Source organism: Symphodus melops (assembly GCF_947650265.1).
Source record: "Symphodus melops genome assembly, chromosome: 5".
Classification (NCBI taxonomy): Eukaryota; Metazoa; Chordata; class Actinopteri; order Labriformes; family Labridae; genus Symphodus; species Symphodus melops.
This window is the reverse complement of record NC_136695.1, coordinates 23362947-23377330: the sequence shown is the minus strand read 5'-3', so window position 1 is coordinate 23377330 and position 14384 is coordinate 23362947. Positions and strand designations below refer to the sequence as shown.

The following is a 14384-nucleotide window of genomic DNA, read 5'->3' as shown; positions in this document are numbered from 1 at the left end:
GTTCTATTGTGAATATTAAGAGATCTTTTGAGATTATAACCTGTTCTTTTGTATGTGCTCATCTCTGCAGACTGACACAATCACTGTGTTACCTCAGTGTGTCAGGATTTGGGGCTTAGGTTTTGTTTTAGGTCCATGAAACATTAGATGTTAATAAGTTATTAATACAGTTTACTTCTTGAGTCGAACTCAACAGACTCAACACTTAAAGAAACTTGGTGGTATAGTGCTGCATACCTCCTTGGCTACCAAGTAGTAGCCAATATTATCTGTTGATGAGGTGAAACCACCACTTTTTGTATTACAGGTGAACTTTGTTTTTTGTTAGAGAAATGAGAAAGTTGGAGAAATGTTCCGATTCTGTGGTAAATAACTCGATAAAACAACTTCCCTCGGAGGAAAATGTGTTCCCTGTAACTGTGTGTGAAGATGAAATACTACACGAGAAGTGATGGTGGGAGCCCGCAACAGTTACTCTCCTGGTATAGCTTTTTAGATCCAGGCAGCGTTCCAGGAACCACATTTTTATTTGAGTAAATTCTCTGAATACAGTTCAGAGAATAAAGCATATATGCTCCAACTTTTATATTTCACTACCATATAGGGCTTCTTTAAGGTATAATCACCTATATGGGGAGCAAAGGAATGATTTTGAAAAGAAGACGGTAGTCACGAGATGACAGTGTAAAATGTAAAATCGCAAGATGGTTTTCACCTCAAAGAGCAATATTTTCTCCTTTTAATATTTTGAGATGTGGCACGAAGTCTTGTCACACATATTTTAACATCTTTTAATATCCTCAAAGTAAGGCATTTTTGTTTCTTTTTTCAGACACAAAGTATTAAGAGTAGATGTAGCTCTTTACCTGACAGTTTCGGCGGATGTCTCTCGCCTTCCTCAGAGTGTCTCACTGACATCGTGTGACGGGTGAGCTGGCAGATCTTGACAGCTGGCACCTGCGGCACACGCCCAGCAGGGCTGTCAGAGCCACCGGTCGGACCACGTCCCCGCCAAAACTGCGGGGTCGTGGTCAGCCGAATAGACCTGATCACCCCACCAGGCATGCCGCGGCCCCCCGCCAACAAGAAGACATGATGAACGTTTTTGAGTTATCCTCGAAGTAAAACGTGTAACAGACAGCACGATGATTTCTCAAAACATAACCAAGTAGTTTCTGTGTCTCAACCTTATGGTATTGCATCCTGTTTGGCAACAATAACCATATGTTTATTATCGCTCCCATGATAGAAAAGGTCTGTTAACATGCAGGAATGACATGAATACAGACGTATAAACCTATTCATGCACAAGGAGTCAGCCCGTTAGGCACGGATCTACCTGAGAATCAACTCAATGATCTTTCACCAACAACTCCACTTGACAGCAGTTTGCTTGAGCCATTTTGTACCCTGTGAGAAAGGTTTGCACTTTCTCTCAGCCCCCACCTCCCCCCATACCTCCTAGAATGTTCATTGCCCAGAAAATAATTTCTCTAGTCATTTCAGCGCCTTTGTGAGCGGCAATCAATTTCTCTTCTCTTCATGATGGTCCCGCGTGTGGGCACAGAAGTTTGACCTTCTCTAAAAGATCTATCAATTTATCCGTCCATCCTGCAACCTATCCATTAATGTTTCATCTTCCTCTTGTTGTCTTTTTTTCTCCTCTCTGGCTGCTGACTGTTAGGTGGTAAAGTGGGTTTAAGCTTATGTGCTCTTCAAGATCTAGCTGGTGTCTGCTCATGCAATTATACCTCAGTCTTAGAGCTGGACCAAAATCAGCTGGGGGTGAAAATGATGGTCATTTTGACTGACGAGAATATGCACTTGAGACAAAGGGAAGGGAAGCCCATTTTGAGCATGGTGACGGCTGTGAACCCTGTGAGGGGACGGGGTCGGCCTAAGGCTAAATGACATATCACATTACCAGCTAGGGGTCAGACAATTTCTACCAATCTACTACCAGCCATTCTGTGGACACAGCTCTGATAAAAGCTAACCTATTGTTTATCTGTCTACTTGTTTCTTACTCTCCTTCTGGCTTCTGCATCAATCTCCTGAGCTATGAAAAATAAAACCAAACTGAATGTATTTGTCTCTGTACAGTTATGTCATTGAAAATGGTGGTGACTTTCTATATAAAAATAACAAATCTGATATGACCTGTATTAATATTCATGGGGTATTCTTTTTTTTTTTTTTTAACTTTGAATCTTGTAATAGTTTTGTTAAATCCATGCGTTGACTGGCATTAATAATATCCTGCTACATATTGTTAGGTCTAAGAGATGAACATACATCATTATGTTAGTTGTTGTTTTTTGGGACTCTTTATGCTTTACTCTGTGACTCTGCAGGACACTTTATGTTGTTATTCCTATCAGGGACACGCACAATGAGTGCTACATAAATAGGAATACTCATTATGGTGGTTTAGTCATTTTGCATCTCCAAACATTGAGAAATTAAGGACCGAGTGCTTCTGCTTGCAAGAGTAACAACGTGAAATAACACAGAGAAAGGTAAGAACTTATGGGAATCAGTGCTTACATTTGAATGCAAAAGTTAACTCTTTTTTTATACATGGAAAACTATACTGAAAAATGTGTGGAAAGGATTTTGCACTGCATCTTCAGCCCGTTGCTTGCAATCTGTCTGCATGTGGGGTATGTGTATGCATGCATGCAACTGTTCCCATAATATCAACATGTAAAGCTGTTAAACAGGAGACAACGATGACACCTATAACTATACAGCCTAATGTTACATCAAAATCTGATAGGAATGATCTCTGCAGGGATGTTTCTAACTGTCTTAACAAGTTAGTGTGCTATAATTAAATCAACCTTTGAATCGACTTTTTAAAGGTTACATATTGTTGGTCATAAATATCTGCACAATACCTGGAGCATCCTTATCATCGTTCAAATATCAAACATGTAAGGCTTTCTCTGGCTGAGGATCCACTTCCACATAGAATTAAGGACGACTCTATCAAGGATGCCCGTCACCTATGAGCACATAGAGAAGGAGCCTGAAAGACTGCGCCTTGCTTTCTGTGTCAGTCCCAAAGGGAGAGAGCTGGCTGTCTAAGGTGGATCCAGGCTCTGCGAGAGGGGTCGTGGCACTAGGAAGATAAACCAGGTAATGAAATAGTGACAACTGCCTCCTTTCTTCCTGTCAGATACATAGAATCAGAGGCAAAGGCTTTTTGGAACTTCTTTAGACCCTCATAGAGAGATTTGTTCTAGCTTAATCTGTGTGAGGTTCAAAAAGGGACAAATTGTGTTAATTGTTAAAGTCTATTTCTCTTTATAATAACAGCAAAATCCGTTCCAACTGATGCTGTTTAATCTTTGCTTTTAGTCTCTTTTGGACTGTCAGCTAAAAAGAACTTTGTCTCTGCAGGGCGTCTCTCTATGGGCCTATTCTCGTGTATCCTCTACATCTCACTGATCCCTTTCTCTCTCTTTCCCCCGGCTAACCCTCCTCTCCTCTCACCCCCCGAACCTACCCAGAGCCTTTCCATTCTCATCTCTCTTCCTCACTTGTTTTCTCTTTCCCTCATTCACACTCCTCTCTCTGTCCCTTCCAATCTCTCTCCTCCTCTGGCTCCCCTCTCTCCAGCTCACAGGACAGTATTATATATTCCAGTCTCATGCTTTGCATGATTTGGGCAATAGATGAAGCCATATCCCTCTCTCCTCTTCGGGCTCTCCCCTCCCTCTCTCTCTCGCCTTGTTGTTTAATGTTTCAATTTGGAGGAAGCAAACATTCAATCAGACAGATTAACTGTTTAATGCATGTCATCAGTCAAACTGTCTACGAGAGGGGGGCCCCTCGGCCAGGCGCTGCCTCTCCCCCCTAACTGCCGCTACGTCCTTCTCACTCCCTTGCTCTCCACGCGCACACTGTCTACTCTCATATAGACGGGCCCATCCAGGCTGCAGCCCAGACGCGGAGGCGTCTCTGCACACACACACATAAGTGCAAAAAACACATGTATTTACTCATGCACAAACACCCAAAACACAGACATATACACGAAAGCTATACACAAGCTTGAGCACACAATTGTATACTTAGACAACCATAAATGTATGCATGAAAACCCTCGCGCTGGTATCCATATAAATATAGTTGAAACAAAGCAGAGAATGTATTTGACACCTGCAACCAAAGCCAAAAGGAGTGTGCGTATTCAGAGGGTGCACGGATTACATGCGACACTCCATGTAATTCCAATGCCACATACACTGATGTGCTAAAGGACACATCCACTGATTCACTTACAGCGATTGTGAAACTGCTTTACACAATTAAGTCATGCACTTTTAACAGACAACAGACATGCTCACATATACATTCTTACTCTCCCTCAAACACACACACACACACACACACACACAATCACACATCCCACAGGCCAGTGGATAGGGAAATCAAAGTGACACGGAGGTAGAGCAAGGGGGAGTGAGAGATTAGAGGAAATGAAAAGAGTAAAGAGGAAAGAGGGAAAGAGGGAATGGGAGGCTGAGCATGCTGCAGATGGAGTAGACTGTAAAATAGGGAGTGACGCTCACACTGAGTTTATAAATGATACTGTATGAATTTCAGATGAGCATGTACACAATGACATTTAGTATGACAGCCTGTAAAACCATTTAGGTTATCACATCTGATGATTTTTTCTATTAACCCGAAAGAACATTGTAAGTCACAATATATTTATCTCAATCAATCAATAAATAAGAACATATATAAAGCTGTTAGCATACTAATTCCAAACCTGATATCATGCACGCTGACTTCCTTTTCTATGTAAAGATTTCCTTTAACTTTTCCTTCTGATGCAAATCCTCTCCCTTTTGTACTTTTCTCACCTTAATGTTTAACAGCAAAAATAAACATCCACAAAAATCCCCATTACCCTTCCAAATGTTCCCCCAAAACATGAGCACAACCCGTTGGTTAACACTGAAAGTGAGTTTTACATTGAAAGCTCTCTGAAACAATAAATACAAGGGATCTGTAAGATACAAAAGTCTAGGTCCTGACAGCACTAGATCTAACAAAAAAATGGTGGAACAAAGGTGTAGTCTGTATGAGTCAATTTGCAAAAATCAAGATGATGTTATTGAAAAATTGACACAATTTGGGGTTAATCATAATGGCTTGATTAATCTCTGATGACAGTCGTCGTACTTGATATAGTATTTGCAGGTGTGTTTTTATTCTATATGTATGGAAGACATTGCAGATTTTGCTGTTATTGTAGCGTCTTTCTGTCCTTCACTGTTAGATTTCTCACAGTATTGATTTTGAGGTGCATTTTATTTTATTTGAGGAGTTGAAACTCCTGCCAAAGACTGCAGTGAGACTTAGCTGACTGGCAAACACTTGCATATTTAAAGCAACGATGGTTGATGTGCATCGACCACGTCAATAAATAAATGAAAAGCAACAGAAAAGGTTGGACCTACTCGGATAAAAAAACATCATGCGCCATCAAAATGATTTTGCAAAACCAGCTGTGATGTACACTAAAAAGAAAGAGATAGATAACCCTCGCAGTTAAGATTTATGCGTTTTACTTTTATGCAACGCATTCAATTAACAGCATAGAATGCCTTTTTGTTTTACCCCACTAAGTCCTATAACTATGAAAAATACAATCCAAAACTTTTTGTCTCAACTTGCCATTTCTCAAAGTTCAATCAAGTAAAAAAAAAAAAGGGAAAAAAAGAAAGAAAGAAGAGGTAGACACACAGATTGTTAAAACTGAAGAATTGTATTCGACGGCTGCAGATATCTGGGGAATCTAATGGTGGTATAACAATGTTCTTGAGCTCATACACTGTAAAGCTTCAAATGTCAAAAACCAAGAAGGCTCTACTAAAGTGTAACAACCTTATAAGGTTTCTGACCAGCTCAGCTGCTTCACACACTGCCTCCCTTCATCATTTTCTTCTCCATCCCTTTTTGTTTTACTCTCCCTCTCATTCATTTTTGTTTTATCTCCCGGTGCTGTGGAGCATCTCGTGTATCTCCCTCTCTCCCCCACTCTCCGACCACAGCGCAGAGGGTGGCCAAACCTGGTAAGTATTGACAGGGAGCTCCAGTGACACGGAGAGAGCCAGTCAATGCCCAGACACCCAGGGTAGGGGTCAGGGACAAAAGGTAGGCCGCCTAGAAAGAGGGAGCTCGGGGAAGGAGGGAGTGATGCAGAGAACAAGAAGGGGAAGGTGGTTGATAGATGGCGAGGCATGGGAGATATGCGGTGAGATAGTAAAACTCAGAGGTAAGATAAATACAAGGTGAAAGTATAAAGAACAGGCCAAACAGAGGAACAAAGACAGATGAAGATGAAAGGTAGTTCATATTTCAAAGATGGTTTCTCACAGATCAAACAAGAAGATATTAACGATTGTTTGGTTGTGAACTTAAATGCACTCGGCTAATGATTATGTGAAAAGGAGTAAAACACTTTTTTTTAGATAAATCGGTTCAAATCTTATAAGCGCAACAAGAAACTATGGGATGCAACATCGAAGTTCAAGATGAACTGTGATGCAGGGAATGAGACCGATTGACATGAAAGCTCCTCTGAGACTGTGGATGGGACATTAGAAGCTAGACTAGCATTAACAGACCTGTATAAGCACACACACATGGGGACACACAGTGTGTTTGTGTATTGACACAGAGAGAGAGTGTCAGTATGTATTGAACGGCGGGCGGTAACAGAACCCTCCTCTCCCGCCCATCCCCTCCTCCATCTCTCCTTCTCTCTATCGGATATCAGTCCCTTCTCCTCTAATCATTTCCTTCCTTTTGGCCCTCTCTTCTTTCTAATGCAATTATCCCTCATTCCTCCTTTCCTGCCTCTTTCCGTCTCTACCCTTCTGTTTCCCCTGCCTCAATCCTTCGCTTCTCGATGGTACTTTTCTGTTTTACTTTCAAAGATTTTTTCTTTTCTTTATTTCTTTTCTCCTGCTTTTTTATTATCTCACAAGTCATGTTCAGGCTAACAATGCTGTGTCTACCATTGTCAGTTGTGCTTATTGTTCCTCCTTGTTTGCTCTTACCTGGCTTTCTCCTTTGTTTTGATCTTTAGTGATCAGTCTCCCGTAGCCTCTCTGTGTGACAAAAAGGTTCTCATTAATCAATATCATTCTCCAAATGTGATAACATTCTTCTTCTCCAAGTCTGCAAAATGGCAAAGAGAAAGCTACTTAAAACTTGTGGATAAATACAGGGGGAAAAAAACACATCAAAGACTTTGCAGTAAAAAGGGGAGGTGATATCAGGAAGCCTGGTCATAAGCTGCGTTTGTCGAATCTGTATTAACAATTTCTGTTTAGCTTGTGGCTATCATTCATATTTGTCAATTAAATAGTTTGGGGTATATTTTGTCTATAGTTTCCTTCAAAGCAATTCTATAATTATGCTGTTTTCACAACTTGCCTTCTTTCGAGTTCTGTTAGTTGCTTCATGTTACTTTGAAAACTCACAGATCAAAGTGGCAATTATTGCACCTGTTTTAGGGTTGATGATTTCTGCTAATTGACATTGCATCAAACACCTTTCTATCAGTTTCTGTAATCGTGATCAAGTTGTTTAAAGTTGTTTTCCATTATGATATTTGTCAATTTTTAAGATCAGAGAAGAAATAAAACATTGGAGAAATCTGCTTTTTGTAACAGATTAAAAATTTCCCCCAAAAGTTTTGTCAATTCTAAACTATTTGTTATCTTTAATTCTGTCCTGTCCAACAGTGTTCAGGGATCTAAATGTTTATACTATCAAGTAAGATAGAAATTCATTTTTTTATGGTTCATCTTCACTACAATCCGTTACATTAACAGAATGAAAAAACAACGTAATATAAAAGAGAAAACTGTACATGTGAAAGTAGGCTTCTTGTTCACACATGAAAAGAGAACTCTTTCCTCTGCCCCCAGGCGAGGATCCTGTTAACACTTTAAACACACTGTGAAGTATCTGCAAGTTACTTTGGTCTCAGGTGATGGATCTGCAGGCCCCATCATCTCACCTTTTCGAGGGTTTAGTAGATAGCATGCCCCTTATAGTGGGAGCAAGAGGGGATGTCATATTTTTGGATCAGTCCCAAGCACACCAACAGTATCCCACTGCTAATGGCAACACTCTTAAAGAACATTTAAATGAACATGTAACAAAATTAGAACTGGACAAAAGAGGGATTTTATCATATTTAAATTAAATGAGACGATTAAATGTTTTCATGGTTCCTGTATTAAACCCTTCACTGAAAATGCCCAAGGCACTTCTCATCAGAGAGGTGGAAATTAGTTTGTGCCTTTGCCAACATCAACTCTTTTCGCTCCCTCTTTTTTTTTGACACGTGCATACACACTTCCCATAACACTTGTTGTGCACCCGCCCTAACTGTCATTAATAGTGGGAAATGTGTTTGTATTTACAGGTAAACTTAATTGTACCACAACCCGTTTCTCAACCCCTTTCATCGGTGATATATCTCTACAAATACGCTAATTTGACACCCTCACGTCGTGCACGATTATTGAGTTGGTGTTCTGTTCTGTCTGCAACACTTCATTTCTCCTGTTAGGTGTACAGCACAGCAGACAGACAGGAATTCAAGTGGAAGGGGGGGAGGGCAATATTTCACAACAAGCACATTGGCAGACAACCACCTTTCCTCGCGAATTTTTGAGCCCCGCTTCCTGCATGCCCCGCGTGCGCAGCTCTGCCGGAAACAGATGGTTCCCGGAATGTCCTCGAGCAGAGTTTCGAAGAGCTGCTAGTCGCCCGAGAGGCGCGTGAAGAAGGGAGGGAGGGGCGCGCGCGCGGTATCTCAGCCACAGACGTAACTTCATCTGACTCCTACGTCGTAACTCTCTGCCTTGCTGCTTTACTTAATAATAGTTCAATGTAAATATGTTACTCGGTAAAACTCTTTAACAGTAGTTACCGTAGCTTAATTTGAATGTCATTGTATACAATCGTGTGATTATGATAGCAAATGGCCCTTTGTCCAATGTATTGATAAGTGTAATAGGTGTTGTTTTATTATTGTGCAATTCGGAACGTAAACTAATTCGAGGCATGTCTTCACACAAAGTTGCAGCGTTGCCTCCCGTTTGCAGGGTAGCAGGTTATGGTACAGCTCTGAGTGATTTCAGCACCGAGGACAGAAATTGTGACCACCACAACTGATGACTGCAGGGCCTGAAAAATACAATTCAGTACCACAGACAGCGACTTACAGGACGTATAGGGCAATGTGCTCAGGCTACTTTTTAAAACCGCACTGAGGGGGTTTGTTCAAAGCCTATTTAAGGCCACATCCGAACGTATGACATGTTCATGTGTTTGATGCAAATAAATCATATGACTTTGATTAAACGGCAACATAACGTTAGAAGACGATCGTGGGACAAATTGAATCATTTGTGGAGTTCATAAAAATGTTCAGACTGTGAGAGGGAGAATGCAGTTTCAAGTACTCTTAAAGACGTGTACCGAAACTTAATTTCCTGATACTTTTAATATTCAGAACCACATTCATTAAGCAGCTTAAGTGACTTTTACAAAAAGATTGATCTCAAAACACAGGAGCAATTTATCCAGAAAGACCTCAAACAATAATCTGTGGCCGTATTGTAGGCTAAATGAATGTGATATTCAACATGTCAGTTCTTTTAAATAGTTATATTCTTAATATGGAAGACTTTCACTAGATGTGTTATTATTGTGGCATTTCAAGATTCACCTCAACGTTTTTTTTTCGCCACGTTTCCTTCTTGAAGAGAAAATTTAGCTGAAACGTAAAAAACAAAACAAAACAGGAACAAGTCCAGAAAGTCTGGCCTAGTTTTGAGCCCCTCCATTAATGGACTGGACGTATCCGTTCCAATTAGCCCACTGTAATCCTCAGATCATCCCTGTCTTACGCCCCACTTGTCCTACACACCCGATACTTTGATCCAGACTCTGCGGCACTTGACGATCCGGCCCTTTGTTCGAGAGCATGCCGGGGCTAATCCCACTGACCCGGCGCAACCTTGACCACCTACTCCCACTCGGCCTTGGGTTTGGTTCATCGCCGCACCGGACATACAACACTTCCCGGGAGAAAGAGGGGGGAGAGGGAGGGAGCCTCCTTGATCGTTTCATCACACGCGTCCCCGCTGCGAGAGCACGCGCGCGGCCGACCTCCCACTCGTGCGGGGATGAGGAGGAAGTCGATGCAACAGCGCCAACACAGTCAACGACCCATAAAGAGGAGCAAATAGCCGAGTGGGTAATGAGGGACTTCATTTGAACTTTATGTAAACAATAAGGAGCGGGGCAGATCTGAAGGTTGTAACCCAGATGGATGGACAACGAAAGCAAAAAATGAACGTATGTCGTGTTTTTACTCCTTGGGAGATGTGCTATTGATTAGTATTACGCTGTTGCCTCATTTGGTTGTGAAAGCAAAAAAAAACTGCATCTATAACAATAAACCTCCAATATAAAAGCATGCATTTACTTTGAGTCCAAAGCAATGGGCGATAAAATACACACAAAAACACTTAAAGTCAAACAGAGAGGGAGAGAGAGAGAGAGAGAGAGAAGCACCATTCACCGCACCCCCCCTCCCCCCCTTCTATCTCTCGTTTTCACCCCCCCCCCCCCCCCCCCCCCCCCTCTCTCTTTCTCTCTGGAAAAAAAACGGCAAGGAGGCGCGACTCGCAGGGCCGCACATAGCTGATCAATATTCGATTTAGTTGCTAATTTAGGGCCTTTCTATAGCTGTCATCCCGTGATGTATGAGTCCTAACCCGAGGTCGCCGTGGAAAAGAAGAAGAAGAAAAAAAAGAGAGAAAAAAATCAAACACCAGTCAACTTTTCACTTAACAATAGAGCGACTTGAATATTATTTATGGGCGAAAGACCCACTTTATGGGTGAATTGCTCCTATCGCTGGTGGGATGATGAAGCGCCTTGTAAGTACATGCCACACAGGCTCTGACACCGGCGTAAACAGACATGCAGGCAGGGGAGAAACATGTAAACACGCTGCTTTAAAAACAAAAGCAAAGCCCTGCAAAGAGGGGAAATATTCACATCAACAGACGTCAATATCTCGGTCTCTTGGAGTCCACAATGCAATTTGAATGCACACATTTGATTAATGGCGTTCGAGTGATAAAGAGATCCACCCTCCCCTCTCTGTTACCCCTCAGTGCACACGCACGAGCCACGGACTCGCACGTGCACACGTGAAAGTTTGGAATGACATAAAAGATATCCTATTTGTCATGCGGGCTAATATTATGTATTATGGACCTAATTGTTTTTGCACGTACACCCGCGCGCGCAGCACCACCCATCAAATGTGAACGCAGCTGCTTTATTTTGCCACTTAATGTCTTCCCGATCGATCACTGTTCTAAGGATGTTATCAATAATTTGAGAGCTTGATTAACTTCAACGTTTCCATAACAATTCCACCGCGTTTATCCTCTCTTGAATTTTTAATTAACGCTTGCTTAATTAGTTCGAGATCGTTTGTGAGAGAGATACTTTATTTTAAAGGGGAGGGAGGGAGGAAATTAACATACAAATCTCTGCTGATAAATTGATATATTATCAGGAAAGAAATGTTGTAGGAATTTCAAGGCGGAACGAGTCATAAACAGACATCCATCAAAACAAGACGGCTTGAGACATTGTATAATTCTTTGGCAGTTTTTTTAATTCTAATTATTTAATGACTGCACTATTCTAGTTTCTTCAAGTAATGAGGGTGTAAATTCTTTCTGCCTGAATCATTCATAGACAAAAAAAGAGCAATTTATAACATGCAGCATGCACAGGAAACCAATTTCCTCAGGTGACAAAGTATTTTCAGGAGCAGCAGTCTTGGCTACACGTACTGTTTACATAAAGGCCTTGAACTTCCACAAAGTAGTATCATCTTGCTAGATTAAAGTGGGAGGAGATCGAGAAAAATGTAAAGCAAAGATCTGATATTATTGGGAGAATTCTATGTATATTTGTGTGGCAATTTAACCTTAAATGCAAGTACAGTGCTGCCATGTAAACCATTAGATGAAAAAAAAGGCCTTTTAATTAGAGTGATTAGTTAAGGAATCAATGAGCTGGCACTAGCAGCGCTCACAGGGAGACCTGAGATCAGCTAATGGAGCGGTTGAACTCGAAGCTTTCACACCCCTGCTTTGACTACAACTTCTTTTGTTATTGAGTGGTCTCTGCAAGAGTAAACTTCAAAATTTGGAAGTTAGGGATGTTCTTTGAAATAAAAAAAAAAACAATTCAAGTGCCTTTTAATATGATCAATAATGGACGAGGTCCTGTAGTCTTTTTAGATTCCTCTCTCTTATTTGACTAACAGATTAGTTTGTGCTAAAGTAGCTAGATGTGTGATTCTCACTGAATTTAGATGTTTTATGCAGGCCATACATCACAGATCCAGTGTGTTTAGGAGTCTCTTTGCATATAAACTAGGATATAGGGAGTGGGAGTGTGTATTGGCTGCTGCCAGCTGCCATGCAGCCTCCAGGTTGTTTGGTGAAAGTGAGAGTGTGATTTCCCCAGACCCTGCTCTCCAGGGACGCCTGGCTCCCCCTGCCATCTCCCCAGAACCCCAACGGTTAAACGGACAGGTCACTGATACACGCATACACAAACACACACACACACACACACACACACACACACACACACACACACACACAACCTCTCATCCTGCCTTTCCATCTCCTCTCATTCAGTGACCCTCCACTGCCGTATAAGGGCCGCATTTCCCTGGTCATTACTGACAAGTCACAGAGAATCTCTCACCTCACTGTATGCAGGATAATCAGATCAAACCTGGAATTACAGTCATTAGAAATATTGCAGGTGGCGAGTCATAAGGAAACGACCTGGTGAAAAATGGCTCGCACTACCAATGAGAGCTGTAATTGTAAATCTGATCGTATCCCTCAACCCCATGCTGTAATGAGCACACGGCATTGTTTAAATGACTCAAATGAAATTGATGCTGATTCACCAAGCATGAATGGCAGCTCATATGAAGATGTGTGCAGGGAATGAGAGATGATGTGTGATTTGTGTGTGTGTGTGTGTGTGTGTGTGTGTGACTGTGTGGATGGTGGCAGCCCTTCAATGGGGTGTTTAACAGTGGTATTAATAATCTCCATGATCTATGAGCTCGTCTGGTGTCACTCAGCCATTAGGGAGACAGTCTCTCTGTGTTCTCCACACCTCGTTTCCTCCCCCTCATCCCTGTCGACCCCCCCAAAATAATTGTGTGTTAATGGGTGAGGAGGAGGGGTGGGTACGGCGGGGAGGATTAGAGCCCTAGGAAGGAGGATAGAGGGATTATCGTGGGGACGGGTCACAGCTAACTGAGGAGATGATGAGGTAGGATGACTGACCCTTGTTGGTCGCTGAGAGAGTGGAGGAAATATGTAGAAAAAAATGTGCACATATGGCAAAAAAAAAGGTTAATAAACAAACAAAAAGTGGACAGAGGAGACTTTTAAGGAAAAGATACATCTGAGTGTGTGATAATGAGAGTAAAAAGACATTCTGTGTCTGTGAGATGAGGAGATCCAAAGCCAGGTGAGGCAGCCTAAAGCCATTTGCTGGTCCTAATCTGAGTGGAATGAGCCGTGAGAGGAAGAAGGAACTAAAGTACACTGACTAACAGGTCTCCCCTGACCCCTCTCCAACTCCCACTCTCCCGCCTCTACTTTTCTTCTCCCTCGTTTCCTCTCTCCTTCCAACCCTGCTTTCCACCACTTCCATCTACAAAACAAAGTTGCCTGGCATTGACGGGACCCTGGAGACTGTCAGCGGGGAGAGGTGGGAGTCACCCTAGGCCGAGAGAAAGAGGCACGTAAGCGAATGAGGGGGAGCGAGAGAGAGAGAGGGAAGGAAACGAATGAGGGGGGGAGTGAGGAGATTGAAGCGTTTCTAATTTAAATAAACCCTTTTGTAGACTGAAACTGGCAGCGAGCTTCCCCTCTTTGCGAGGAAAAAAGGAAGAAGAAAGGGAAAAGGGGAAAAGAGGGAGAGCAAAAGGGAAAGTAGAGATAGATAGATGGATATAGAGATGTCTCCATGCTGGTTTGCTTATCCGCATGGGAGCGTTAGAGGCCAGATTATGGGGAATGGGGGGTATAGAGGGTGAAGTTGAATTATATAGGGAGCGAGATGGAGGAGAAAGAGAGGGGACACAAATAATGGGGGAAAACACTGACAAGATACAGAGGGTTAGGAAAGAGCTGTGAAAGTTAGGTAATAGAGTGTTGTGTGTGTGAATAGATGGAGGTGCGATCCGTCTATTGGAAAGAGTTCATCCG

General features: G+C 42.1%; 1 protein-coding gene across 1 annotated transcript in view; it reads right to left on the bottom strand.

Moving 5' to 3' along the window:
• Nucleotides 1-14384, bottom strand: part of erfl1 (Ets2 repressor factor like 1) — an 86848-nt gene that overhangs the window by 60546 nt on the left and 11918 nt on the right. The window contains exon 6 of the mRNA XM_079344551.1: nt 7086-7136. The gene's annotated coding sequence lies outside the window, so the exon portion shown is untranslated. The remainder of the gene's footprint in view (nt 1-7085; nt 7137-14384) is intronic.